This window comes from Micrasema longulum, unplaced genomic scaffold (assembly GCF_059751315.1).
Source record: "Micrasema longulum isolate JH-2025_06_02 unplaced genomic scaffold, ASM5975131v1 h1tg000698l, whole genome shotgun sequence".
Lineage (NCBI taxonomy): Eukaryota > Metazoa > Arthropoda > Insecta > Trichoptera > Brachycentridae > Micrasema > Micrasema longulum.
This window is the reverse complement of record NW_028277894.1, coordinates 504375-531862: the sequence shown is the minus strand read 5'-3', so window position 1 is coordinate 531862 and position 27488 is coordinate 504375. Positions and strand designations below refer to the sequence as shown.

General features: G+C 31.6%; 1 protein-coding gene across 1 annotated transcript in view; it reads left to right on the top strand.

The window, feature by feature from the left end:
* The window catches only part of LOC148279585 (dopamine receptor 1-like), a 383623-nt gene that overhangs the window by 156607 nt on the left and 199528 nt on the right, over nucleotides 1-27488 (top strand). The window contains exon 3 of the mRNA XM_088229703.1: nucleotides 11416-11464. The gene's annotated coding sequence lies outside the window, so the exon portion shown is untranslated. The remainder of the gene's footprint in view (nucleotides 1-11415; nucleotides 11465-27488) is intronic.

Below are 27488 nucleotides of genomic sequence, written 5' to 3'. Positions count from 1 at the left end.
TAAATGAACATTTAACAACAAAGATGAAAAACACTTTAGAGAAGGTAATATAGAAGTCTAGGCATCGACAGGGCTTATGACCTGTATGACCTGACCTATTCTTTATTACCTTCTCTAAAGTGTTCTTCATCTTTGTTGTAATAGGTAAATATTAACAGCTCCCCAGGGAGTTTAATTCAGCTCTTGTCTACAAAAATTTGGACAAACTCAAAATATTGTTGATAAATCCACCTGGTCCATAAAGAAGTATAGAAATTGAAAAATAATATTTTCAGGCGTTGCGAAATAATTCAATTAGATGAATCTCACCCGCATAAATATAGGTTTAAGCTCTTTAACTTCACAAAAATCAACAGATGAAAGAATAAAAAGAATATAGATGTTTAAATATGGGTAGAATGGTGAATGTTACACAGTGTGTAAAGTGGCCACTTAATTACTTACTTAGAGTGTCCGGTTGGATTATATCCTGCCACTACAATATGCGGCGACAAATATCGCCTTGTCGTCTGCCACAATTAGGTCCCCCGGAGCGCAGCCTTCCTCCGTGAGCGAGCATGTCAATAGGGCGAGGCTGTCGTCCTGGGTCATACAATATATCATCACCAGAGAGGTACTTTCACCTTTGGAGATAATCGTGTTACAGATCGTGTGATTACATCGTGTAATACCCACCCGTAGTCTATTAAGGGCGATCCATAGAGAGTATGGTAGGTGTTCACCTCCTCGGATACCCTAATTTGGATCCATCCACGGTCTTGATCCAAGATCCTCTTGCCATAGTTCTTCTCTCCGCTGTTATGAGATTCAACAGGGGAGGTGGCTTTGATAAAACTGTTTCTAGATCTCAGACGCGAGGCCGTCGGTTGATGGTGGTGTAGGCTTGTAGGGGCTATCCAGGAAAGTTGGTTCGTTTGTACCTCTCTGCTTCTGCGGCTGTCCTTCTTCGAATGTGTGGTGGAGCGATTCCGATGATTGGGTATATTTTATCAGTCGGTGTTGGCTCGAGGCATCCTGCTATTATTCGTGCTTTTTCATTGACTGCTACGTCCACTTGTTTAGAGTGGCCAGATTTTTGCTACAGTGGCCACTTAAACCTGCCAATGACAGGTCATACCCTTTAGATGCCTAGATTTCTATATTACGTTCTCTAAAGTGTTCTTCATCTCTGTTGAAATATTTTAATATTAACAGCTTCTCAGGGAGTTGAATCTCGTCCTTTTCTTCAAAAATTTAAACAAATTAAAAATATTGTTCTACCATAAACTTAAAGTCACCAGTTGCAAAATTCTTGATTACAAGTGCTAATGACAAACGTATTTTTCTCATAATATCTCTTTCCTTAACTAGCTAAAAATAATTAGTCTGTGTATTTCACACAACAACAAATATCTTCAAAAAACTCGTTCAGGAGCCAAACTCGTGGCCCCCCTCCGGAGACGTTTACGCAATTAACACCATATGAACGTCCAAGTTTGTCAGACAAAATTAAAAACTTCAAACTCCATAGACCTAATAGAGAAATTTATATTTTAGTGTATCATCTGTATTCCATCAGTTATTTCCTCGAGTGACGTGAATGATATTATTGTTTGCGATTTTATAATTTACGTGAATACTTTTTTTGGCGCCATATTCAACCAGGAGAGCCAGCTCCGTTATATCGAGGTAGATAGTGATAGTAGATAAGTTCAATATACCATCCGATACAAACCGATGAAGATAGCGGGATTATTCAAATCAACTTACAATACTCTAATATCAACGCTTCGAATTTAATGTAAATTGCGTAATTCTTGCATAAATCAAAACATGTTTAAAATGAGGATCAAAAAATAGACCCAAATTATTGATTAACCCTTCAATGACCAATTTTTTTAATTTTAACAAAAAATATATTTTCATAAGGAAAATAATGAAAAAAATTGTTAACATTTTTCAGTTTTAATTTAATTTTTTTGGTGTGTAGACAATATGCCACATCGGGAAATTTAAAGGGGAAAAAATAGAATATAAGAAAAAGTCTTAGGAACATCTTTTTCAATTAAAATGAAAATTTTGGAAGCAATATTATAACGTCAAATTATTTAAAAAAACCAAAGAAATCACTATTTGAACTTAAATTATATCACACTTTTTACATACGAGTAATACGTGCAACTTACTTTTTGTTTCTAATTTTAAGTTTTTTTTTTTTACCCTGGTGGCGATTTAAAAAAAATAAAATGACAACTATTTAAACAATACAGTTGGCTTCGTGGTGTAATGGTCTCGGGTTCGATTCTCGGCATGATTGATATGAAACAATTATTTTGAATGGTGTTTTTCCACTCGAATATTTCATAGCCCATGGACTGACACCCTGAAGCACAAAACTGATCATCTTATCTTCATGTAAAAAAATGATCAAGATACGCTGCAATTGGTGAACCGATGCAGTGCCTTATGCACCATTAGGTAAGGAAAGGAAATGATGGTGATGTATACAATATAATAAACTAGTCGCCGAGTAATAAACATTCACATGGAAAATTTATATCAACAATTTAGTTAGCAAAGTGGCGACATTATCGATTCTTTTTTTAAAAATTAACAATTTTGTTCCAAAACCAGAAAAAAAATTATTTATGAAGCTTTTGTAAAAACGAAATATTTTATATGAAACAACTCTGGGGAACAGGGAATCAAAATAACATAAACTGATGACAAAGGCAGCAAAATATAAAAAAAAGTTAGTATATGACCTCGCATATCTAACAGCAACTAAGGAACTCGATAAACTCTAAGGAGTTAATGTTAAAAATCTCAAGTCTACAAAAACGTTGCAAAAACAATGGCTTAATTGATGTACCATCGTTACTGGAACAAGTGGCATTCAATGTTTCGATCCACCGTTTGCAAAATAATAATGTGCTGTTCCTTGACCAACACAGGACAAACTATGGCTTGCATACACCAATGTCCCGACCGTGTCGTACTGTAAACTCAAGACAAGATCTGGACTTTTTTTGGTGTAAGTCTTTATAGATTAAAAAAAATCACTAAGATAGACCGGATCTTGTCTTAAGGTTGTATTTTTTTTTGTCCTAGCTTTAATTTTATTTAGTGTTATTTTTTTTTATAAGTAGCTGTATTTATTATAAGAAATTATAGTAACCATCGTTAGAATGGATTGCATAAGTCCGTCAAATAAATAAATAAAGAAACTAAGCAACTAAATATAAGTGAACTCTTTAAACTAAAATCATTAAAATTTATCGATAAATAAGCCACTGATGTTATTGTAGACGAATAACTTAAAGTTTTAAAAAATTAAAGTAAACATGGACACTATACTAGAGTAGTAGAAAAATTTTATAAACAACCTTCTAAAACGAGACAAGAACAGTCGAGACTAATAAATCAGGGACTGAATCATACACTAAATTAAACGTTGCTATGCAGAAAGAAGCCAGTCCAGAATTTTGAAAAAAATGAGATATTTTTGTTATCGGGTGCAGTAAGATCAATTCTGTGTCCTGCTAATAACAGCAAGACCACTTTCACATAAAAAGTTGTATTAACCACCCTTTGAAAATAGTGTCCATCACAAAAACGGCATTTCTCAATTTGCAGAAAACACCCACAGCATCGGAAAAATCATAATTAAATTCGTGTTTGATATATAAAAAAAACTAATATATTTATTGTTTATCATCTTTTTAAGTCAAAAACATTCCAACTGTTGTGTGGATTTGTTAATTCACTCTTTTCACAAAGTTGCTATTATCTCAGTTTCACTTTTCTATGGCTGGCTGCTTTCTGTATAACTACGTTCAATTACCAGGCAAAACTAAACAAAAGACTCGTATGTAATTTTTGTAAAATGAATTTCATAATTCTTAAGGGTTAATAAATTACTTTTCAATTTTTTTTATTTTTTATGTTTGAAATAACTTTTTAACACCAATTATCGGTATGTAGCAGATCGTCTACATTGGGCATTGTAGGGTTAAAGAGGGATAGAAAAAAACTTATTACATTTTCACAGCAGCGCTACCACCAGATCCTCTGTAAACGTATTCAAATTTGTTTTCATTCAGAAAAACTTCACTCAAAATTCCTTCCTAATCGATTTCCACGGCGTTCGCATTTCACCGCTAGACGGGATGGGATGTTGTCGTTGGTTTATTTTTTAATTCATCGCATTTGCCGGTATTTACACAAGAGAAATTGTTCCCAGAGTATTTACAGCAGATAGAGTATCTCCTCAAACCTGCTTTCGTATTTATTATTTTTTGGTAATGTTTTGCCTCGGGGAAATACGAGTAATTCTAAGTGCTCGTATAATTTATTTATTTATTAATTAATGAAATCATAGTCTTTATATAGAACAAGGTACAAAAAAAAAAATTAAAAAAGTAAGACCAATTACAGAGTTCACATTAATTTATTATGAATGCAGGAGGAGAGGGGAAAAATAATTTAATTCTAAAAAAGTAAAAATAAAAATATTCCATAAAAAGTTCATAAAAAGGAGAAGATATTGTATAGCTACTCTACTTTCCTCCCTCTCTCTCTGCTTCCATGAACATTAAAGTTTTATTGTAAAAAATCACAACCAACAATTAATTATTAGATGCAAGTAAGTATAAATTAAGAGTTGAAAACAAATGTTTAAAATTAAAAGTAAAAGTTAAAATTAAAATAAAAAGTTTAAATTAAAATTAAGTTAAAAGTTTAAATTAAGAGTTAAAATTAAGAATTAAAATTCAAGTCAAAATTGAAAGATAAAATTAAAATTGATAAAATCGATAAAATAAAAATAATAATCGGGACATCAGAAGCGACTTGTCTAATGTCCTAATATAAACTCGCTGGAAAAGATACAATACTTATGGATTTAATTTCATTTGGAGCTTTTAAAAATATTAAGGTAATTCGAACAGGCGGATATGATCACTTTAAAGTCTGTTGTTTAACTACGCATTATTTATAAAAATAAAAAATAAATAAAATGACAATGTTTTGAATTTGTTAAATTCTTTCAAGAATCAAAGGAATATATATTTTTATTTTTGTTTATTTTTTATTTTATTTTTGCCCCACAACAGGCCAGGAGGCCCAATTACGGTGGTGAATTACATCATAGAACACCCAGGCTTGAGAAAAATCACATTTTTAATTTTTGTGTTCTCACCGAAAATCGAATTTGGAACCTTCCGTGCGTGAGTCAAACGTCTTGACCTCCACACCACGGAGGCCGCCATATGTTCAAATATAGGCAGAATGGTGAATGTTCAACAGTGTGTAAAGTGGCCACTTGAACCAACCAATGACAGGTCATAAGCTCTGTGGATGCCTATACTTATCTATTCCCTTCTGTAAATATTCTTCGTCTCTGTTGTAATATGTTAATTTTAACAGGGGGTTAAATCGAGAACTTATCTACAAAAACTTGGACAAACTCATAACTTGTTCAAGAAGAAGTATAAAAATTGGAAAATATTTTCAGGCGTTGCTTAGTATGTAGGTAAAATAATTCGATCATATGAATCTTACCCGCAACAATAAAGATTTCAGCTCTTTAAGTTTACAAACATCAAAAGATGGAAGAATCAAAGGAATATAGATGTTTAAATTAGGCATAATGGTGAATGTTACAGCGTGTAAAGTGATAGGTCATAACCTCTCAGGACGCCTAGATTTCTACATTATCTTCTCTAAAATGTTCTTTATCTCTGTTGTAATGTGTTAAATAAAAACATTTTTAAAATATTACCTTCGTATCCGTGTATGGCTTGAATAATTAAATACTATTCCGTGCAGATAAGATAACCACAACTCTTGACAAGTGTTTTGACTAGATGGATTTTTATATTGGAGTTAAAGTATTATTGAGTTTGCTGATAATTTTGTACAAGGGTTATATTTGACATAAAAATTTGGTTTCCTGTCTATTTTCATTTGAAAATCATTGGCAAAAGAAACAAATTTCAGCTGTGGGTCTTTTTGAATCTTCTCCGCATTTGCTTAGTGATGATAACACAACTGAAGACTCATTTTAATAATCCAGACTGTCAACAGGTACACAATTTTAACTGTGACTTGATGACTACTCAAAAATAAAAATAAAAATCGAATGAAGATAAGCCTAGACCGCCCAACACGGATTTGGATTTGATTTTTTTTTTTCTTTATTTATTTATTTGTTTACCAAAAAGATGATCATATGATTAATATTTAAAGCATTAACTTTGTGGTAGATTTTTTTACTTATTATTATTGAATATTTGTATAAAACCACTTACTGACTTTTCTATGTCAATCGGTTTCGAGACGTACCCGTCTTTTCGTCAGGATATCAAATAAACCAACATGCAAAACCCACTTTACACCTTATCAGGGGGTGCGGTGAGGTTTTTGATTAGGGAAGCAATTCACATGTAGGTAAAAATTAAGAATAACTAAATAATGTTTACATTTCTTCATAAATAATAATTATCAATACAGATATGTTTGTACATAGTAATAGATTGCAATTAAAATTAACCCACTTTTATTAACTACATAAACCGCTGCAAAGTATTGAGTGAAATATTGTTATTATATTATTGTTTTATGAAAATGAAAGAAAAAAATTGTTAAAAATGCATGATAGGTATTATCTTGTTATAAAATAATATTTTTAGACAAAAAATAGATGTCATTATTTGAAAGTAAAAATCAATAAAAAAAAATCAGTATAGTAGGTTGTAAACTTTTTTCTTATAGCAAGTAAACATTATTAATTTAAGGTTTTTATGAAATTATATTTTAAATTTTGTACACGTATTTTATAACAGAATATTTCTTAAAATTATGTTTAGTATCAAAATACTAAAATCGAATCGGTGCGGCGCGGCGCGGTAATGCGCCGCGCGTCGTAGATGCATGAAAAATAATGTAACGGGATAATCCGATCGCTTTCCCACAACCTAGAAGAATCTCAGTTTGCGCAAGTGCGGATTATAAGCATCATTCTTAGCCAGTAACCAAACCAGTACGCGCATGACTGCGCAGGTTAATATACGTGTACGAGGGGAAACGCCGCTTTGTTCAAATTATTTGTAGGCGGTGATTTCAAAACTCCGCATTTTATCACGGTTATTAACAAAATTGTTATTGTATTATTTGTTTATATTGATATATATGTCAGATTTTACGACAGATAATTGATTTATTAAATAATAATAACATTGATTTATTGGCTAGATTATTGGAAGCGATGGTTTTATGCGTTGCATGAACGGACCACGCATTTTGCCAGAGCTTTTGCACAAAAATATAAAAAAATAAGCCAACAAAAGTAGGGTTTTTTACGTATTTTTTTATAAAACGATTCAAAATATGATGTAAATAATTATGAATTATGCAATAATGGGCACATTATACATCAATTGAGTTGGTGTGATTAAGTTAGCGGTAATGTATCATCAGATAAGTGAAGTAAGTCCAAATTGCATGAGCTATGTAATATTGAGTCTTCTTTTTAGTCCCCCGAGATGAAGTTGCCGCCGATCTTGGAGTGGGTAATTGCATTTCCTATGATCGAACGACTTTGCTAATTCCAGGTGAAATTCTTCTCTGGAAGCGAAGTAGACATAAGTGAATTATTGTTGACATGGCGTGGTTAGCAACTATATACTTACCTTAAACCTTCGGTTAACTAATGAACACGAGTCTCCTTCAAAAAACAGTAAAAACATAAAGGATACATAAATAAGATTCAATATAATTCAATTCAATTTATTTATTTAAATATAAAATAAACATAACAAACATACATTCAATACGTACATATTATAAAAAGAAAAAAAAATACATGAAAGAGACTCATGTGAAAGAAGTAGGAGAATCTTGCTCCGGAAAACCCCTTCGGATACATGGAACAGATCAATAATGGGCATTACCATCGGCAAGTTGATCCTGTATATCGGAATATGAAACAATCTATCCTGACGCTGAACATACAAACCAATGGTCATAATAATCTCATTATTATCGACCATACCGCGCGACCAATCGATAAAAATGTCTAGTCAAATACACATTCCTTTTAGTCTCTTAACGGTTGTAGTCAAGCATACCCGGGAGCGACTCGGTCAGGTAGAGCCAAGGATAATGCTCGCACTCTCTCGTGTAGATATATCTCAAAAACTTCCCTTGGATTTCTTCTATCATTGAAAAGGACTTTAATTCACGTGGCCCCCAATTTTCGTTTATTTTACCAATGTCCTGTCCTCACTTGATCACGTAAGATACTACTGTTTGTTTGCTTCTTTACGAAGTATCACCGATCCGATGTCACCTATATCTTCACCCAGACTTCTGCATTGCGCTTCCAGCTGTTGTCTCTGAAAGCTAAAAAAGGGGCAATGCATCAACAGATGATAGACATCTTGAAGTATGTTTACTAGAGACAGAATGACGGGGATGGAAGTAGGCTGAATGCTGTCAAATGCTGTGTACTCTGCGACGCAATCGATCTCTATGGAAGGTTGAGATAAGCATTATTGACAAAATCAAGAAAGGAGCCCAGCGCTGGTTTGGAAATGTAGAGCAAATGGAGAGCGAAATGATGGCTAAAAAGATTTACGATGCGAATATTGATGGATGCATGGCATGATCAAATTCAATAAATATTTAAAGACGGATTTGTCAAAAGTCGGAATAATCTGCGCGAGCGCATGAGAAGATGTATTAATGTAGAAAAAGCGAGATCTGTGTGCAGAGTAAGAGTGACATGGCGTTCTATCATCTATACCTACCCATTCAGAAAATGGCGTAATTGTTTGTTTTGTACATTACGAAAATGAATCTAGAATGTTATCACAGTAATATATTTTTCAATTTCCTAAAGACGCTATCTCAGTCACGGAAAAATGAAATATTGCCAAAAAATGATTATTTTTTTAATTTATTCCGCAGTGAACGTAATAAAAGGGAAAGATTTCAGGGTTTAGTAATAAAAAAAGTAATGGCCCAACAAATTACCCCAAAACTACCCTCGATCCTATTTAAAGTGCATCCCCCACATGTCCTAATGTCCTGAGCCATATCATATTACGGAATAATGTGTTATTAACCACGCATTGTAATATATTCAATCTGCTTTTGACGTATATCTTCTGTCAAGTACGAAGCTGAACTCTACAGATAATGTATGGAGATTAATATTAGCTGAAATTTGATGGCTGTTCACTGAAGATTTAACTTGAATCTATTTATGGTAAAATACCGAACCCGGCAGTGGTGAGGTGGGGGTGACATACCCAGAATCCTTTTTTGAAAAAACTCAGAGAAGGGTAGACGTATTTAATCGTTATTTGTACTAATGTTTTGAGTAAATCCAATCGTCTGTAAACATGTTGGATTTCACTCGCTAGGGAGATACAAGGATCTTAATTTATTGCAAAATAGGAAAAAGTCAATCTTTGTAAAGTCCGAAACGAGTGATATTTGCTAATCTGCTTTCCTTCCATTCTTTTATTTGCTTATTATGTATTTTGATATTTTTCATGACTCAGTACTCAGCTTTAGTTCTCAGTATTCAGTTCTTACTGTTATCTGGCATATTATTCGTAACTATAATTTCTTACTCTATAAACCGTATCTTAATCGGGTTATTATACGACGACATAAACAAAAAATTCATATTGACTCTCCCAGGAATCGAACGCAAGACCTCAGACCACATGATATCCGAACTCTTCGACCACTTCAGAACGAGGTGAATTTTTGTCCACTCAATTTTCTTTTTCAGAATACTTATCTGACAGTAGCCATCGAATCTTAAAAACTCGTCATGGATTCTGGTCCTACTTCATGACCCGAACTCTTTTCTTAATCCACTCGAGCACAGAGAACATATCGAATTACCTATTTCCTACAAAAAATACGAAATTTTCTCAACCAATTAGGAGAAATTGTACTTTGTCACGAAGAAGTGTACTCAGTTTAATTAGAAACAATAATTGGATTTTTATTCTTCGATACAAATATTTTATTTTCATTTTTGATGTTTATAGTTTCTCACCCTGAAAGATAATTAATTGCATTAAATGTAAGTCAACAATTGGGTATTAACACAATGACTTTTCCTTATTTACTAGATTTGTCAGAAACTAATTACACAAACATTCAGTTACCACTATATACCTTAACCAAAATAGCAGAGTCACAAAAAAAAATAGGCCAACGTGCTGATAGAACAAGTGTCGTTAGAAGCCAACACTAACGTGCACTGAGGTTTTCTTTTAATATTTGATATTAGGGGAAAAAAAGTTAAAAAATAAAAGAAAGGTAATTTCCGGTAAAAAAATGTTCTCAAAGAAAATATCAAGAGGACGTAGTGTGCATTTTCTTGCAGAGAAGTTGTTGTTCTAGTCTGTTTTATTATAGATTTTTCATTAAACTTATCAAATGATTTCTTTTAAATGTTCGGTGTTAAAATGTTTGATTAAAGTTTGTGCATATAATAATAAAATTTTAATAATCAGAATTATTTATAATTCAAATTGGTGTGAATTATTTAATATTTTTTTGATAATTAATTAAAATTTGCTTTGACAGCATAATTATCTGTTTTGGCTTCCTGTATTAAAATGTAGTGATCTGTTTTCGCTGCATCGATGATTACATATAATTCGACTAACTAGAAGTTTTGTTACTTAGGTGGAATGTTTTAAAATAAAAATTTGACTTGTGTACGTACTACGTAAAGTTAATTTTTATTTTATTTCTTAATGTCGGCCTCGTAGTGGCACATTTATCTACCATGCAACAGGTTTTGGGTTTGTTCTTGACATGGGTTAGATGCAATATTTGTTTCAATACGTGTTTTAACACAATAATATTTCATGGTTTCTGAACTGTTACCTTCATGCAACATTTTTTTTATCAGGATATGCTGCGATTGGTTCATCAATGCAGTCCTATGCACCATTAGGTGCGGAAAGGGAATGATGATGATGACTTAATTAACTATATTTTTTTTCCGAATAAACAAAATCATAAATGCTTACAATGTTGATCAAATCTAGCTGTGCTTTAACGAGAGTTGAACTTACGTTTACGTTGAATGTTGTAAGTTATGTCGTGTCAGTCAACCGGTACCAGCGCCGAGCGGAGAGAGCCTGATTTTATGCATTTCGCCGCATGTGTTGACGTTTTAGTTTTGTGTGTTGGTGGGACCGGTACTTGTGTAACCAGTGCCTATATTAGTACTGTTTAAATCGCTTTGTCACTGTATAAATTTGGTTTTGAAAAATATTGATTTTAAAATACGATACAAAACGAGAAGTGATAAATTGTAACAATATAAAAACTAAAAGAACTTGAACAAAAAACTTCCTGTTAAACATTAATTTCAATATTTTTTTCATTTATTTACAGATTCAAGGATAAATTCGGAAAAGTCTTGTTCAGAATTGAAATCAAAATGGTAAGTCTCTTTATTTATTAATCAAAATCTACCAAAATACATACTCAATTAAAACTTTATTGAAAAAAAAAAATGTATTTTGCTTTAGACGGAAGTTAACGGAGAGTATGAAATATAATGTAAACACAATTTCCTAAACCAACCACATCCCCGCGCCATGTGAAGCAGAAATAGACAGTAGACTGCTATCTTTCTCTACAAGTTTCTATAAATTGTATAAAATACTTTGCACACTGAACTAATACATAATTTTAGAAATCACTTTACGACAGGCATTAATTATTCAGACTTTAAAAATGTCTACATTTCAAAATGTGTTAAAGTAAATAAAATCTCGTCCTTCTATGTCATTTTAAGCTTTTGCCTGTTATCTTTTTTTAATTCAAAATATTTATCAGTTTTTTTTCGTCTATTTCTTAATTATTGTTATACTTGAACCATCGTTAATAAGGCGTTACTAAAATACATTCGCTAAACTTAGCTACTGTAAGACTTATTCTTTACACCTTTTTTTCGAATTTACGGTCCTTATTTCTGTCTTCAACTAAAGTGAAATTTTCTTTGTTTATAAATTGTTTTTTGTTTAAATAACATGTGTGTAAATTATGCAAATTAGCTAAGATCCTTCAATCTTCTAACCACTACTACTACTACTACTACTACCATCACGCCATTTCCCCGTAGGGGTAGGCAGAGAGAATGGACCGCCACACACGTCTATCCTGGCATACAATCCTAGCCTCTTCCACATTCATACATCTTGTCATACATGTCCTTCGGTTCTGTCTGCTTTTGACATGACCAGACTTAAGATTTTGGTTTATCTGATCATGCCACGTCTTCCTTGGTCGTCCTCGTCTAACGTTGCCGTTCATTTTCGCCATATACACTTGTTTTACCATTCTTTCGTCGTCCATTCGTTCTACGTAACCAAACCATCTCAGAGACCCTTTCTTAATCTTATCAATTATACTTGTCTCAGATTTACACTCTCGCCTGATATCATCATTCGTAACCCTGTCATACATTCATTTCCCACAAATTCGTCTAAGAGATAGCATTTCAACCGCGTTCACTCGGCTTTCATCCTTCCTCTGCCAGTTCCATGTTTCACTTTCATACATAAGTGTTGGGACTAAAACTCCGTTGTGCACTGCCAGTTTAGCTTCGATTGACATATTTTTATTAGAAATTACTGTGCTTAGTGCTCCGTTCATTTTGTTGCCCGCATTCACTCTTCTTTCAACATATTTTTCTACTCTTCCATCTCTTCTAACCAAGGAACTACAAAACATTAAATCACTGGTACAGTTTAAAGTAGGTTTGAATTCTTGGATTTGCATGGAAGGAGCAGATACACATTCTTTAAAAAAAAAATCATATATAATTAAAAATAAATGCATACAGCATAATAAATCATATCTTCGAAACTTCAGCATATGTTAATTTGGTTTTTCTTTTATTTTTCTTTTTTTTTCTTTTCTTTTCTTTTCTTTCCTTTTCTTTTCTTTTCTTTTTTTTCGCTGAAGTCTTTTTTGTGGGCATTTTTTCCAATTCATGTTAGAGCTTGAAAAAATCTAAAAAAAAAAAATTACTCACGAATTAAATTAACATGACATTTAAGTAAACGATTTTTATTTGTAGGTACTGTTGATTAATGTCACAAAAAAAAAATCTGCTCAAAGTAAAAACTTGTTTAAAATTAACAGTTACACAATTGATGTTATTATTTATTAAATTAATTTTTTACTAATTTTACTTCTTGCGCATAACATAATTTATGTTTGAACATTAGCGGCCCTTTGTCAAATGACAATTTCTTCCTGCAAACCAATTAAATAAATGTGTCATTTATATTATTCAAATTTCAAAACGTATTCAAGAGAAAATAAAATAACAAAACAAAAAATATATAAAAAGGTAAAAGTAGCAGCATTAGCATAATAAGAATGAATTAAAATAAATACCAGTCTTCAATGGAATAGGGGAATAAACAGAAAAAAAAGGAGGAGAGATTAATGAAGATAAAAAAAATATGTTTGTTTATTCAGGCAGGATTTAAACAAAGATACTGTAGAAACATATTTGATAGAGGATGAGAGTTAATTCCACAGTCGAGCACCATGAACACCGTATGAGTTAGAGAAGAAATAAAAATTGAACGTAATTATGCAGAAAACAGCCATTCCACAATTTTAGAAAAATTAGTATTGGTGGATTAAAAAAAGCTTGCAACTACCAAATCTCTTTGTTCTTTTAATGATTATTATTTTGTTATATTTATTTACACTTCCCTTTGTTTGCACTTGTAAAACAATTTTAAATCAACACAAGAAAGATCCTACCCTCGATTAATCATACTGGAATAATAATTTCCCATAAGTAATGTAAATACCAAATGTTAGTTTTCCATATTATAACTATACTAGTGGACCCGACAAACGTTGGCAAAATACTTGTCATTGATAAGTAGGTACCTAGGTACTTGTTTATGGTTGAATTCCATAACATGAAATAAATATTTTTTCAAATATGGCATTCTTCGTCGGAATACGATTTTTGAAAATGTTTTGAATTTAATTCAGCTCTTAAATTTCACAAACATCAACAGATGAAAGAATTGAAGGAACATAGATCTTCAAATATGGGCAGAATGATGAATGATACACAGTGTGTAAAGTGGCTACTTAAACCAGCCATTGACAGGTCATAAAACCTGTAGATGCCTAGACTTCTATATTAACTTCTCTTAAATGTTCTTCATCTCTGTTGTAATATGTTGATATAAACAGCTCCCCAGGGAGTTGAATCCAGTCCTTGACAACAAAAATTTGGACTAACTCAAAATATTGGTGCCAAATATGTTAATATTATTGATTTTTGTAAAAAGCCAATTTGCCGTTTATGTTCATAAAATAAAAAATAAAATATTGACATAAATATTAATGTTCCTATTCTAATCCTTTATTTTTGAAACCGTACAATTTTTCAGTACCTATCAGCATTCTATTCGTAAACTTTTAATTCGTAATGTTATTCAACCTTTATTGTCTACATTGCGGAATGGGTGAAATAACCCGTAACTTAATGCTGACTACAAATGTTCAATTAATAAATAAAAAAGTATGGGGCCTTATTATATAACTTATTCGGTTAATGAATTCATTCGTATTGTATGAGAGAGAACGAACGCGTTAGAGTGAGATGGATTTATCGCACCTTTAGGGCTAAAACGACTTAACTAAAAAAATCAACTTTTTAGGAAATTGCAGAAAAATAATCTAAATTGTGATACCTTTGTACTACTCGTATTTCGTTGACTGTTTCGTATTTTTAAAAAAAAGCACCATCTTTTGAGTTAAAATAACACAAAAGGCTTTCAGCTATGAATACGCAAAAGAAAAGCGCAATAAAAATAATCAATTAATATAAGTTTATACAAGATATTTATTTGATGAGTCATTATTAGATTGAAAAAAAATCAAACGAAAGCACTTTGATAAATATGATAGTGAAATAATTTTTATTAGGTCAGATCAGGTTACCAAACACATGTTTTTATATATTCACGAAAAGACATAAACGTAAATAAGTCACTAAGATTATCGATAATTTAAATAATAAAATAACGTTAACTTAAATATGTCACCAAGATTATTATAAATGGGAACGAAACAATCACAAAGCTAAATTAGTAGTTTATATATTTTTAAAAAATAAAGTGAACATGCAATTTGTATTGGAATAAAATCGACTCAACCGGTTTTTGGTCCTTTGATGTTTGCCTGTGTTGCATCTTTCACCCGACAATGTAAACACAACACTAATTATGTCGGTTTTGTCCTATTCCTACCCGAATGTGGCATTTTTTTAAATGCAGAAATATAGATACTATTTATTGAAGTCGTTTTATGATTTTAACTCATTTTGCGTTAATTCGTTTCGTCCTAAAGGTACGATATGACAAACGAATGAACTTACGAAACGAAATTCTTACAAGATAAGCCTCCTGATGGTGTCCATTCTTTAAACATGACCGCAACAGACTTTGACTACTTAATTATTTTAATAATAACTACACTTAAAATCTCGAATTAAAAGGTATCCAAACGCCGTTTTGATTGGTTTTTATAATCCTTAAAACTGTTTGATTTTCTTACAAAAGCGTTAATCATTTCAATTTGACAGATAATTATATCCTGATGGAAAGGAGAAAGAAAATTTGTGAAGAAACCTATTATGGAGGCTCTAATTTGAAAAGATGATGATTTATTCAAAGGAAATGGTATCTGTTTTAGGCTTTTCATGAAAATCTAATTATTGAATATCTTTCCTAAGCGGAAACGGAACTCCTTCCTTTTAATTAGTAAAATCGACTTTATGTTACTTCATCTTTTCAGATAAACCTAAAAAAATACCTGATACAATAAATACTTCTGCCTAAATGGAATAATATTTTTTTTCCGAATTTGTCAACAATCTGTCTGTTTCTCATAATTTTGATAAAGCCATTGATTTAAAAATAAAATAAAAAATACACCCTTTTCGGTAAAAATGTAAAAACAACTAAAATACTAGCAGAAAACCGTTGGCTATCGCCGAATCGTAAAAAATATTATCGTAACTCATAAAAAATATGTTGGGATAATTAAACAAATACAAACTAATATCACTTTCGGACAAAGGTATTTTGAGTATTTTTCAATTTAAATCTATAACCTACTTCCACTATCTATAAAAACAATTAGTTAGGAGAAAATGTTCAAAAAGGCTATAAAAAATGGATAGTGGAGCGAGGTAGAAGTAAAATGGATTGTGTCATTCGCCTAAACCAATATTGAATCAACTTCTCCACAAGTGGATAGCTTGTGTTAGGTTTTTATTCTTTCATTGTGCGTTTGGTAATATAAATAACAAAGATGTTCATTAATTCATTATAAAGATAAAAATGTAGTGTTTAAAACTGTCTGAACATTTTGTTAATTATTTCTGTCTATTAAGTTTGTCTTCTTTGTTTATTCTCACATGTAAAAATATTTGAAAAAATAATATTGTTCAGTGTCCTCGGCATGGGTAACCCCAGTGAAGTCACATTATTTTTATTATTCATTATAGTTTGTAAGACAAAAAATATGAATAAACATATTATGTTAAAGTCAATTTATATTTATCTCGACGTATTGCAGGGTAATAAGTTAAAAGGGTCAACACATATTTAAAACTACTTAATTTAAGTCTATTTTTTTAAAATCATAAGTTAGGGTGTCCCAGACTATAAGGGCAAATTTTTTTTACAGATTGAGACACGCATACCCTCTTATTTTGTTCTATTTGACCTTAATAACTGTAATAATAAATATTATTGAAATCGGATAGCGATAACCTGTGCCAATTTGATGTCAAACTTTGAATATAAAAGTTTGTATGGAAACCATAGGGGAATATTTTAACTTAATATTTATTTTGTAAATAAAACAACGGTACTTTGATTATTGTATCATATTTATTATGTATTGTACATATTGATTATTTAAAGGACATTATTTATAATTTTTTTTTTTTAAGTTTTGTTTTTTACAGTCAGGATATACTTTTCTGTGTTCTTGTACGCAACCTAATAAATATTGTTTTTGTTCCTCGTCCACTGGGATTAAGCCATGAAAGTCTTGCATCAACTTAACAGCTCTTTCACCCGTATCATTAACTGCTTTCGAGCGTGTTGAAACGAAGCATTAGCAGGCCACGAAGTAGGACACTTCATGAGAAAACTGTCATCAATTTTGAGTCGCCTGAAAAAGGATCTGCTGTTCGTGGAAACAAATTCATCGATGTTTTTTTCGAAAAGAGGCCCTCTCAGTTCTTCTCTCGGTGGAATGTAGCGTTTATTGTGGACCGATGGATTTTCTTTGGCCAAATTAGAAACTATTTTTACCTTACTTTCTTGGTTAATATCATCGTCAAATAGAGACAAGATAGACACTTCGTCTGCTAAATACCACAAATGCTGGCAAAAGCTTTGGCTGCTTTTGATATAGTTTTGTTGACCATTTCGTATGCTTTCACAGCTTTCAAAAAGCGCAAGTCCTGGTAGGGCGCTTTTACCGCTAAAGTGCATTGCAGCCAAGGCTTGACATAGGATGTCGCGATAAACAAGCAGACGTCTAATAGAACTGTTTTGTCCTTTTTTGATATTTTGAATTGAGAGCTAAACAACGATATTTTTAATGAATAAATAGCTTTCGCCATCCATCTTCCTTGGCGCATGGCGCCTGGAGGCCGAATTTTAAATTCATTAACTTTATCTCCACCAAGAAATATTATGCAGAGCTCTATTAACTCTCGATAGTCATCTCTTACAATTTCTTTGGTCAATTCAGTTCTGTAATACTCTAAAAATTCATAAATTTTAGAATCGTTCAGACGTAATAGCGTCTTTGTGGCTTTGTATCTTCTCTACATTGATGTTTTAACAGTTTTATCGAAATTTTTACGAATAAATATCGGGACTTGTAGTGACTTGGCTGATTTTGGCCTCGAACACAGTTTTTAGTACCAATTCGTAGATGTGATGGCGGCAAGCAAAAATCAACATTTCTCTGTTCAATTTCTGTTCGAGAAGCACACATGCACCATTTATTCGGCCTGTGTTAGAAGCAGTAGTATCACAACAGAGGATCTGTGCTTTATCTTCAAAATTTCAGTCAACAATAGCATTCCAAACTGCTTGTGCCTGTTCGCTTCCCGATGAGTTTTCTAATTTTGGCACAGCAATAAGTTGTTTTTTAACATCGTATAAAATAACAATTGGTAGACGTTTTTCTTTAGATTTGCGTACATCTAAAGCCGGCAACAGTTTTCTATTCCAGTGGACAGTTACAGTATCTGGTACATCGTTTTGAAAATTAAGTTTTATAGCTTCTGCGCGCTTTTCTGTACGAATTCTTTGGATGGAGGACTTGCTTATAGGAAATTCGTCAGTGTTGTGACCAAGTGCTTCAATAATTGCTTCAATAATAAAGACAGAATCTTTCACACTTAACTGACACATGTCTAATTCCGCCACCAGTTTCGGAGTAACGAAATTTTTCTTCGCGGAAGTTTTAATAGTATCGGGCTGTTTCCTCTCAATAAGAATGAACAAATCTTCTTATAAGTCCGTTACTTCAGAATCAGAAGAAAGAGGTTCTTGTAATGGCTCATAAGAAGATTTAGAGAGTGTTATGGATGCCAAATAAGTGGCCAGCCGCTTTTGCTCCTGGATATTTCTAAGACTCGCCTTTTCCTCCTTTTCTGTCAATTTTTAGTCCACTCCAGCTAAATGACCAGGTCGTCCTGGCTCTCTCTGCTTTTGTAAGAAAAACTTATCTTCATTTATCTTTATTAATTGAAGCGCATCGGCATGTGGATTATCAAATATTTTTTTGTATTTGTAACCAAACTCTTGTATACGCTGCTCAAAGTCATCTTGAGTTTTGTTTGCATCTTTTTGAAAATTTCTCCAATCTTTCTTTTTTTTTTTTTTTCTCTTTTATTTTCTTCTCTTCCTCTTTTTTTAAACAACTATTTTCTGTAATTTATCTTTTTTTTATATGGGAAAATATTTATATTTGTTACAGATGAAATATTTCTTTTTTTATATACAGACACTGTTTACCACTGTATACTTTTCTCGATGTTTTTGTTCTTTTTTAAATATTATGCTATATTTTGTTGTATTATTTTCACTGAATTTATTGTAATTATGTAAAAGGTAAATGGAACCGTCAATAAATAAATAATTACCTACATTTTTTTTCCAGTGAATGCGTGAAAAATTAATAAAAAAAATTAAAAAACTTCTAAATTTTTTCCAACAAAAAAAGAAAACATCTTTGAGAAGGAAATTATGGAAGTCTAGGCATTTACATACTTTATGATCGATCATTGTCTGGTTAAAGTGGCCAATTTAGATGTCAATAACATCATAGGGAGAAAATCCGGCATGTCTGCAAACATTTGGACACAATCAAAACATTGTTAAATTAAAATATCATATTTCAACATGAATATCCAGTGTTTTTTTAACAAGCTCCATCTAACACGATCAAAAATTATTTTACAGTAAACCAATTCATTGAAATGTTTGCAGTTTTCAAAGGGAGAAAGTAAAGACAAAAATGGGAAAAACTATTGAATGAATGCGTGTTTATTAGTAACATATTTACTAGGCCTGCATATAACACAAGTATTATACAGCGCTCTTCAAGTGAATTTCACAAAAATAGCATTGTGAAAAATATCAAGATTAAAACAAAAATTGGTAGATACAAATACATAAAAACAAAGACAAAAAACATAAATACGTAATCTCCAAAAAGTCTTCAGTCAATAACTTAGTTGCTCCATATTTTTTTCTAACGAATATAAACATCTGCGCCGAGTCAACTAAACCTCACATTAAAGGATTTTACGTCTCAAGTAGCTGGTTTTTATGTAACTAACTTTTATATCTTTAGATTGGTATAAGTGTGGATAACGATAAAGTTATTGATAATCGATAAAATGTTATGTTCTTCAGTAATCGGTACATTGGAGAAAATTGCAGTCGTTATATCCGTTCAAAGCTTTTTTTATGTTGCCATATAAAAATAATTAATTACTTTTATGTGCAAATAACGTCAAAGTTGCTGTTTTTATGTTTTGAAATAAATATGATATGTTTTTTCAAAATTATTCAATAAAAAATAAGGACGTTTTCAAACCAAGAAGTTAAAGCCTGAAACATTATTATATATTCCCAGAATCTTAAACTCACTGAGTTTTACAGTTTTTTTTTCTTTTTTTTTAATATGTATTTTTATCTCTTTTTTTATTTCTTTAGTTCTTTTTTCTCTCTCCTTATAAACACCGACTTTTTATTTCAATTTTTTTCATAAAATATATATTTGCGTTCTTACAATTTACCCGAATATTTCATTTTGACGGCCATTTTCAACGGGTTGTAAATAACTCACTATTAGAAAATGGCAATCAAGTTGGGGTAGAATAGGATTCGAACCACGGACCTTGGGTCTGTGAGTCCGAGATACTAGCCACATGACCACAACCCGATTCAAATTCACTATCTGATCGCACATTCTTCATCACTTAACATGTATAACATAATGTACTTTTAAAATTTAATTTAAGTAAATGTGTGTAATTCTTATCTCCCAACTTAAAATCGGCGTTTATTTTTAATTAATCAGGTTTTTTTAAATTTTATGTATGTACCAATGTTTTGGTATATATTTATGTTTTTTTTTAACCAATCAGTTTTTCGGTTAGCTGGAAGATATTGCTTTTAGCAATAAGTTTGCCAGAGTACTTATTCCTTGTTTTAAATAAATAAATAAAATAAACACATAAAAATAAATATTATAAAAAAAATAATCATTTAAGATGAAAATATTGTTTTATATTATTATGACACTGGCTACGTTTTCCACAGATGGTGGAATACAAACTCTGTTGGCTTATGTATAAGTCACTGCACAACTCTGCTCCAGAATATATAAGGGAACTCTGCATTCCAGATGAACTAGCTGACAGACGTCTTAAGCTTAGATCAGCTACGTCTACGTCGAAAGGAAAAGTTACTATACTTCTACGAAAACAGCGCACTAAATTCAGCGAACGCGCATTTGCAGTCGCAGGTCCTACGGCATGGAATGCTCTCCCAGTAGAGGTCTGAAACTGTGAGAGTGAAGTGATGTTTCGGAAAAAACTTAAAACCTACTCTTTCTTTAAATCATTTGAAAAAAATCTTAGCACGTGGTGACGAGGTTCATTATTTTTCTCAAATTAAAAAGGTAAAATTAAATTTATATCTTTATATAATCACTTAATCACATTAGTTATCCATAATCACATTAGTTATCCAAATTCATATTAGTTATCTATAATAATAGGATTAATAATTATATAATTGTAATTCAGTTGAGATATTGGTGTCCGTATAATAATCTTTAATACTCCACACCTTATATTTAAGCTTAAAGTTTATAAGCCATTATCCAGCACTCAATAACTTTAAAGCTTTTTTCTGATGGAAAAAGTAAAAAGCAAACATGGCTAAATGATATCGATAAATCCTCAAGACTTAAAAAAACACGTCGAAGTAAATTCGAAAGTTTCTTAAAGTCCACCATTAAGGAAGTGGGATGTACAGAGGACGAGAACCGGTCTGGCCCTATTCTCGCCAGGACATTCTGTTAGATTTATTACTGACCTTAGTGCTCTCTACGTGCGAAGGTTACTAAATGATTTCATCCTTCGATCCTCGGCTATCTAAGGCATCAATACGATCCCTTAACTCTAGATTCTTCTATATTTAAGGGATTCACAGGGTGACTTGGAGCAATCGAAAAAGCCAACAGGGTTAAAAACTGCAGAAATAAATCTAGTATAGAAATTTTGTGGATTTGTAGATTGATGATAAACCTTTTATTATCTATTTGAAAAAATTGAGCTTCTTAATAAAAAAATGTAAATCATCATTTTATATTTCTTTATTTGTACCAGCTCTAAGCTTCATAGTCAAAAAAAAAATGTAAATATGATTTATCTAGATTTCTTACTGTTTATGCGCTCTGTAGCTGCAAGACGTGCTGACGATTTTCTATATGTAATAATAACTATTTAGCATGAATACTTTATTTTTTTTTATTTGGGTAGGAAACTCCTTGATGATTTTCCAAATGCTTGAGTTTACTGTTTTTCATATTGATGTGCCATATATACGTTTAAAAAAAAAAAAAAAGATTTTTTAAGTTTCTAATCCTATATTTGCGGTGATATACTCATGTGTCTGTGTCAACTAATTGCTCGTCCCATCTCAACACAGGACTTTTAGTCCCATGGAGTGGGGACTTATTGTCTCAAAAAATGTACATTAACCTTATGTATGTAAATAAATAAATAAAATGTATTTAAAAATAATTAATAAAAAGTTTTTTGACAATATACATAAAAGGTAAAACAGAGTATCAGTAAACAAAAAATCCCACAAAGGCATGGCCTGTTCGTGGGAATTCAATAAAATGTTAATGATTTTTTGCTATTATAATAAATATATAGTTATAATATTTTTGTGTCACACAAGAAAGAGAAAATAAAATATTCTGTAAAAGATTGTATGATATTTTTTATAGTAATAAAAAAGGAAATAAAAAAATATCTAAAATATTCCTTATTATTAAAGGGCAACAAAATATATCATAGAAAAAAAATCATATCCTTAGTTTGAATCCAGGATAGTGCGTGTTTTTAAAAGAAGCAAAATTTGGAAAGTTTGGTATCAATGGAATATAATTTAATTATATTGATAATTTTAAGTTGCTAGAATTTCACTCGTCCATGCACTTTGTAGCTGCAAGACGATTGATAATCTAGCTTCAATAGGTAAATGTTATCAACTTTTAAGCCTAAAAATTTTTTTATTCAATTTCAATACTTCTTCATGCACCAGGTGGATCGATCAACAATATTTTAAGTTTTTCCATATATTTGTAGACAGTGACTGTTTATATTTACACTGTGTTGTGTTATTCATAATACCTAAAACTACTTGTGTTATAAAACATTAAACTCTTATGTGGTAAAAACTACTAAGTGATCGATTTTTAATAAATTAAATATGTTTTTCCACAAAATAAATGCTGAAACAATAAATAATAGAGTTTGGACAAACTCATAATATGGTTAATTTCATTCAGTTTTGTACAAGGTTGGAAATATTCAAAGAGAGGAAAGGAGCACGGAAATGGACCTACCTTTGATGCTTTAAAGATGTTATTCTATTTTAGGGCACTGGATGATAAAAATTCACCATGACTTGTGATATTAAACAATTTATTGTAATAATTTTCACAGCGACGCGCGACGATTTCAAAAATCCTTATGCAATTTTACGAGTATGTAATGTTAATCATTTGTTTATAATGTTCCCAATATAAATATTTTCGTTTGGTATTTCTTCTATCTTGATGATAGGCAGGTATCTGAGGATGGGTTAAGGAAAGGATGAAAAATAAAGGTAATTAGCCAAGAATAATACGGATAAATGCTGTTTTACACTAAACACCACCCACTTTAATTTAAATTTAATTTAACCGTCCCGTTTGGATTTGGACGATGTATGTGAAATAAGTCTTACAATTTATGTTCCACCCTAACGAAATATAACAATGTAATTCCACCACATTTTATTTCATACAGTCAGAGAGTTTTATGTCGGGGCGGTTCTAACTAACTTCTGGTTTTTAATAAATAATCGAACCCGACAAAATATTAAAATACCATGCGCAACGAGCATTAACTTCAGGGTACTATAAAGTACCCTTTAAAGTAGAACTGCCTGTTTTCGAGGCATTTTACGGTATAAGGTCCCAATTTTTTCAACATATTGGATCCTGACACGAATACGTCTGTCAGTAAAAATGCATATAAGAAGATAAAAAAGTTATAGTTTTTTAATTCAATCTTGTTATTTCGTATGAAATTATACACAAATTATCAACCTGATACGGGCTTTTGCGTCACAGTATAAGGAAAGCAAAATATGTGTGAGAGTTTATGGGTCATTTACAACGTGGTTTGACATTTATGAAGGAATCAAACGGAAATGTTTAGTGTCACCGTGGTAGTTCAACACATACATCGATAAATGCCTGAAAGAAATTAAAGATGAATGGAAGCAAATATGAATTAGAAATTTGGCAATTGTTTTTTTATACGCTGATGATGCCGTGATTCTTGCTAGCAGCAAATCAAATCCGCAATTCTTGGTAACAAACGTGTACGGTTTATGCAAGAAAAATGATTTGCTAATAAATGTTGATAAATCGAAAGTGATGGTTTTTAAAAACGATGAAAGTAAAACAAAATAAGAGATTAGTGTATATGAAGATATTTTGAATTAGGTAGAAGAATTTGCGTATCTGGGAAGTTGTAAAATAGAAAGATAAAGTCTTATGTTTCCTCTTCCATAATTCATATAAACAAACACATAATTCATGTCTGTTATGGCAAAATAAATTAAACATCTTAAAAACGCCTCTCATTAAGCATGCGTGCGTCCTCCATCACTGTCAATAACTGACTGAATCTGTTTCACATTAATACTAGCTACAAAATAGTGTTTCTGTCTACTTTGTTTTATATAAATTCATTGGAACGCCAACATCCATTTTTACATTTATAAGATACAATTATTTTATAAATACAAATCATGAGTGCAATTCGAGACTTCACATTATATTGTTATTGTAAACGTTTTATAAAAAATATACATAACATAAAATAAAAATGTAAACGTAATACATATTATTAAAAATGTATGTACTTTTAAATATTGGTCACGCAGTAGCACATTATCCTATAAAGTTGACCAAACAGTGTACATTTATTATGTGCCCACATACAGAACTGCACAAACTCTGCATATTATAGGCTGCGGATTCAAGACGCAACATCATAACATGAATTTTATTTGGAAATTTCATTTTCAACGGAAGTTAAAGATATTTTATTAAAACCAATACAGTTTAATTTATGACTACACATCTTAAAGGTTCTATTCACAAATTAATTCTTAAAAGATTTAGTTGAACATTCAAATACTTTAAATAGATATTGGTTTCTGGTCAGCGTTACTGGGACTCTATAATTAATAAGTGATAGAATCTTAGGGCAATCTTTCATGTTAAATAAAGTTTTATACATAAAAAATGGCTACAGCCATTGTAATTAGTTCTCTCCTCTACTCTATTGGCGTTACATTTATTTTTCACGTAGCTAGGATAAATAGTTTTATATTAAAATCCAGCAGAGTTATATACAACAATGTTTGAGTAAGTCCAAATGCTTGCAGACTGGCTGGATTTCCTCCCTAAGGAGTTATTTTTATAAATTTATTGCAACAGAGAGAGAAAACATTATTGCGAAGGAAATATGGAAGTCTAGGCATTTACGCGGCTTAAGACCTGTCTTTGGCTGGTTTAAGTGTCCACTTTACAAACTGTTTAACATTCACTATTCTGCCCATATTTAAACATGGACATTTCCTCAACTCTATCATCCGTTGACTTTTGTAAAGTAAAGGAGCTGAAGCTGGCTGAAATTCCTCCCAGTCTGCAAGCATTTAGACATACTCAAACGTTGTTGAATTAAGTACCTGGTAAAAGAAGAATTATAAAAATTGGAAAATTGTTTTCAGGGTTCAGCAGGATGAATCTCAGCAACATAGTAAAGGTTTAAGCTCCTTTACTTCACTTAAGTCAACAGATGGAAGAGTTAAGGAAATGTGGATTTTTAAATATGGGCAGAATGGTGAAAGTAACACGGTGTGTAAAGTGGACACTTAAACCAGCCAATGACAGGGCATAAGCCCTGCAAATGCATAGACTTCCATATTTCCTTCGTAATAATATTTTCACTTCCTGTTGAAATAAATTTAAAAGAGTTATATACATTTTACTTCCCTATTCCGGTGTAAAATGACAATTTAATAAGGAAAAATTCAATTTTATAATTTTAAAAAAAGAGATAAATGTCAAGTCTTGTGTCGTGTGTAGACTTATGTGACATTACAAAGAGTTCAGCTCGGTGCAGGTTTAGTTTCAATTTTCCAAAACAGTAGAACTTGACATTAGATTTCTCTTTGCACTTGCCGTAAACATGCTTTTAATTACAAACTTTTTATTGTTTGGTAAAACAAAGAATTCTTACACTGCAGAGATTTCATTATCAAAACGACATGCTGTATCTCTGCCTGGTGAAAGGAGGGAGACATTTTCCGCGTACTTCTGTTGTAATGTTCGTTTCGTTTTCCAGTTTGCATGTCCCGGTGCATTCTAAAGCTCGCTTATTACTCGAACGCTAGCATTTAAAGCTTACGAAAATTCGTACTAAAACGATTTGAAAAACGCTAAAGATTAACAACGCCATCGAAAATATAATGAAAATTTTCAGTGGTTTTTTTAATTTTTTTTATTTGTTGTTTTACTATTGAACTAACCAAAAAAAATTATGTATCGTTTTATCAGCGCTATGATTTTTATAGTAGTATTTTTCTGAAATTACGCCGCATGTGACGTGTCAAGTTCTCTTACGCTTCTTCGGCAATTTTTGCCGATTGGTCCGTTAACGTACAGTTAACCGGAAATTTTATCATTGGTTGATTCATATGAACTAGTGACGTCGTACAAAGCCGTTTTTTTCATACATTTTTAACAAACTTTGCATTACAATTTAATGCTCTAACTTTTAGAGCGCGTAAGAAAACATTTTTAAATCCAATTTCCCGTAAGGCTGAACTTCCTTACTGCATGAACGACATTTTACGAAATTTTGAATTTTCAATAAACCTTCTCAAGTCTAACGAATATTTTTTTAAATTTTTTACAATAGAAAGGGGAAAACACTTTTGAGAAAGAAATATAGAAATTTACACATAACGGGTATTTGACGTGTCATTGGCTAGTTTAAGTAGCCATTTAACAAATTGTGTAATATTCACCGTTCTGCTTAAGTTTAAACTTCCACATTTCTTCAACCCTTCAATAAGACACTTTTGTGAAGTGGAGGACCTGTAATTATTGTTGATGTAGTCTTGTGGTGTTTTTCTGGGTTATTTTACGTGCATTAAAACTCCTTCTTGCAAACATTTCGGACAGCGTTACAGTTCTAATCATCTGGGCTGATGTAGATTTAGTGCATTGTAGTTGAATAAGGAATTTGTACCGTACCGCAGTCGGCAGGTTTTCATACGACTATAATATACTTATACTATGATATATTTAATATTTAATAAAAAATAAAATAAAAAAAATACCACATCAACCCAGATGATGGACGCTGTAATGTTGTTCGAAACGTCGGCAAGAAGGAGGTTTAATACACGGCACAATAACTCGAAGAAACATCACAAAAATCTGAAAGGCCGTGAAAACATCGGAATCTTTATTGACGTGGGTGAGATTTATCTGACTGAATGGCAACAAAA